This window comes from Zea mays, chromosome 10 (assembly GCF_902167145.1).
Source record: "Zea mays cultivar B73 chromosome 10, Zm-B73-REFERENCE-NAM-5.0, whole genome shotgun sequence".
NCBI classification, from domain to species: Eukaryota; Viridiplantae; Streptophyta; class Magnoliopsida; order Poales; family Poaceae; genus Zea; species Zea mays.
The window spans coordinates 59,282,430-59,286,929 of NC_050105.1; positions in this window are offsets into that span (position 1 = coordinate 59,282,430).

Consider the following 4,500-nt stretch of genomic DNA (forward strand, 5'->3'; position numbering starts at 1 on the left):
TTGCGGGATGCACCATTGTAGAGGAAGATGGTTGATCTTGCTCCTGTTGTTCCTGTGGTCGCACCTCACCTATCGCCATCGTGCGTATTGCGGCCGTCAGAACATCATCTTCATCTATGTCATCAAGATCAACTTGCTCTCTTGGAGAGCCATTAGTCTCATCAAATACAACGTCGCTAGAAACTTCAACCAAACCCAAGATTTGTTGAAGACTCTATACGCCTTTGTATTTGAGTCATACCCTAGTAAAAACTCTTCTACAGCTTTGGGAGCAAATTTGGAATGTCTACCTTTCTTCACCAAAATGTACCATTTGCTCCTAAATACACGAAAGTAAGAAACATTGGGTTTGTTACCGATAAGGAGTTCGTAGGAGGTCTTCTTGAGAAGTCGATGTAGATAGAGCCGGTTTATGGCATGACAAGCAGATAATTCAGAGGATAACATTTCATTTCTCTTAGTTTCTAGAGCAAGAGATTTTTGAACACTAACAAATTTATCATGCTCTTCATACAAAATATCCTCTTGCTTTTCTAAAAGTCTATCCTTTTCATTTAGAGCATCAATTAATTCATTAATCTTTTCTACTTTAGCTCTATCTAATCCTTTAAATAGACTAGAGTAATCTACTTCATCATCGGAGGAATCCTCATCACTAGAAGTAGAGTACTTAGGGGTATCTCGAACACTTACCTTCTTTTCCTTGGCCATGAGGCAGGTGTGGCGTTCGTTGGGGAAGAGCAAAGATTTGTTGAAGGCCGAGGCTGCTAGTCCTTCATCGTCGGAGTCAGATGAAGAGCAGTCCGAATCCCATTCTTTGCCAAGGTGCGCCTCGCCCTTCGCCTTCTTGTAAACCTTCTTCTTCTCCCTCTTCCCATGCTTTTCTTGTTCCTGGTCATCATTATCGGGGCATTGTGCTATGAAATGACCAGTCTTACCGCATTTGAAACAGGAGCGCTTTCCCCTTGCTTTGTTCTTGTTGGGGTACTCCTTGCGTCCTTTCAGTGCGGTCTTGAAGCGCTTGATGATTAGGGCCATCTCATCTTCGTTTAGTCCGACAGCCTCAACTTGTGCCACCTTGCTTGGTAGCGCCTCCCAGCTGCTTGTTGCTTTGAGAGCAATGGGTTGAGGCTCGTAGACGGGTAGAGGGCCATTAAGAGCATCATCCACGTATCGCGCTTCCTTTACCATCATACGCCCGCTTACGAATTTTCCGAGTATCTCCTCGGGCGTCATTTTGGTGTACCTGGGATTTTCACGAATAAGGTTTACAAGATGGGGGTCAATTACCGTGAATGACCTTAGCATGAGTCGGACGATGTCGTGGTTCGTCCATCTTGTGCTTCCATAGCTTCTAATCTTGTTGATGAGGGTCTTGAGCCTATTGTAGGTCTGCGTTGGCTCCTCTCCCCTGATCATCGCAAATCTTCCCAGCTCACCCTCCACCTACTCCATTTTGGTGATCATGGTGGCGTCGTTTCCCTCATGAGATATCTTGAGGGTGTCCCAGATTTGCTTGGCGTTGTCCAAGCCGCTCACCTTGTTGTATTCATCCCTGCAGAAAGATGCTAGCAAAACAGTGGTAGCTTATGCATTCTTATGAATTTGCTCATTAATAAACACAGGGTTATCCGTACTATCGAAATGCATTCCATTTTCAACTATCTCCCAAATACTAGGATGGAGAGAAAATAAGTGACTACGCATTTTGTGACTCCAAAAAGAGTAGTCTTCTCCATCAAAGTGTGGAGGTTTACCAAATGGAATTGATAGCAAATGAGCATTAGAATTGAATGGAATACGAGAATAATCAAATGAATAGTTTTGATTAACGATTTCTTTTTAGACGAGTCATCGTCATCGTCGTCTCTTGATGAAGAAGAGGAGGCGTTGTTGTCATAGTAAATGATCTTCTTGATGCGCCTCTTCTTCTTCCTGTCCCTCTTCTTGTGACTCGATCCTGAGTCAGTGGGCATGTCGTCCCTTGGCTTGTTGAAGAGGGACTCCTTCTCCTTGTCGTTAACCATCATCCCCTTTCCCTTAGGATCCATCTCTTCGGGCGATTAGTCCCTTAGATGAAGAGAACGGCTCTGATACCAATTGAGAGCACCTAGAGGGGGGTGAATAGGTGATCCTGTAGAATTCAACACTAAATAGCCACAAAAGTTAGTTATAGGAGTGTTAGTGCGACTAAGTAGTTGAGAAGCGAGTTCTTGTGGACAAAACAATCACAAAGAGATCAACATAAGACACACGATTTTTATCCCGTGGTTCGGCCAAGTAACACTTGCCTACTTCCACGTTGTGGCGTCCCAATGGACGAGGGTTGCACTCAACCCCTTTCAAGGGATCCGATGATCAACTTGAATACCACAGTTTTTCCTTTAGATGCTTATTCCTGTTTGCGAGGAATCTCCACAAGATTAGAGTCTCTCGCCCTTACAACAAAGATTACAATGAAAGCACGGAGTAAGGTTGGGATGAGCAACACACACAAGACACAAATCATAGCACACCCACGCACACAAGAGAAGACTTGAGCTCAAATGACAACACAGGGAGTCCTTGACTCGAATGGAGCTCAAATCTCTAACACAACGAAATGAATGCGCGGGAACAAAGTTTGGATGCCTTAGGATGCTTAGTTAATGCTTGGGTAGCTCCTCCATGCGCCTAGGGGTCCCTTTTATAGCCCCAAGACAGCTAGGAGCCATTGAAGATCAACAAGGAAGGCTATCCTTGCCTTCTGTCGAGTGGCGCACCGGACAGTCCGGTGCGCCACCGGACAGCTACTGTAGCCTGTCCGGTGCCGATCTCCTTACTTTTCTAGCACAGACGACCGTTGCAGCTCCGAGCCAGTTGGCGCACCGGACACTGTCCGGTGCCCCCTGCCGACCGTTGGTGCGGGCCACGCGTCGCCCGCGGATTGCGCGGTCGACCGTTGCTCTGGCGACCGCTGGCTCACCGGATGGTCCGGTGCCCCACCGGACTGTCTGGTGAATTATAGCCGTACGCCGCCAAACATTTCCCGAGAGCGACCTGTTCACCGGAAACCAGCCTGGCGCACCGGACACTGTCCGGTGCACCACCGGACAGTCCGGTGTGCCAGACCGAGCTGGACTTTGGCTGCACACAACCAAGTCTTTTGCAATTCTTTCTTTTCCTGTTTCTAGCACTTAGACAAAATATGTTAGTACTCAAAACAATGTACTAAGTTTAGAAACGTACCTTGTTATATGATTTGCACTTTTTGCTTGTTTTGGCACATAATCAACTTACTTACTATGTGTTGGACACTTAATCACCAAAACATTATAGAAATGGCCCAAGGGCACATTTCCCTTTCAGTGACTTCGAGGAGTTCTAGGAATATGACGAGTTCTAGTTCTTTCTAAGTGGCAAACCCACAGTCAGCTGCCCGTGTAGGCTCAGCATCTACGTTTCGTATTTTCGCACTTTGATAATTATGTTGAACAATGGTTATGTATTAGACTATGTGGATGTCTTGGACCTCTTGATGTAATAAAGTACCTTTCCGCTATTTATTTCGAGTATTGTGTGATGATGTCCAATTATGTAATCGCTGTGTACGTGAGTTTCTGATCCTGGCACGTACATGGTTCGCAGTCAGTTTACCTTCCAAAACCGGGTGTGACATAAGTGGTATCAAAGCCTTGCTGACTGTAGGACTGTTAACCTAGACTAGAATGGTCGACCTAAGGACTATACACCTCTACTTTTACCTTGACCTTAGTGTCTTTTCAAATGTTGGTCATCTTGACCAACTCTATGTTATTTACTTATCTCAAAAGGTTTTGTCTCACTTTTCTACTTGTTTACTTTCTGGTCTCATAGTTCTACTCTTACTCTTGTGCTTACGATGTCTTCTGTAGATCGCTCGTATCAGGTGCACTGCACGTAAGTCTGTGACCCCCTTTTTGCCTTCTCGCCTGGCAGAGCGTCTCCTGCGTCGCACAGTGCTAGGTTAGTCCAGTCACCTGGAGAGACTGCATCGTCGCCTACACGAGGAGCAGGAGCGCCGACGTCAGGAGCAGGAGCAGGAGCAGCAGGACTCTTCCTCCTTGCCTCAGCAGGAGGTGGAGTCTGAGAGGCCGCCTTCCCCTGCACCTCAGCCAGAGATGCCCTCTGCACCACCTCAGGGTATCCCAGCTGCTAGAGGAGACCCTAACGGAGATGGAGACGACGACGCCGCCAGTGGCAGTTCGAGCCACGACATGGAGCTTTCGGAGGAGCCGGAGCCGGAGGGATGGATCGCTAGACCCATCACTCGTGACGCCGCTCGCGGGTGTCACTTCCACGACGCTCTCAATACCCTGTTGTGTCGGGCCTTTGACCGACACACATGGTCTATCGAGTACCGTTGTGTAGTCTACTAGCATCGTCGCGGGCTATATCCGGACCAGTGGGAGGCTACTTGCTTGGTGCGCCGTCCGGACGATGATCTCCGGGGTGCAGAAGCCTTCTCAGAGCACTATTCTA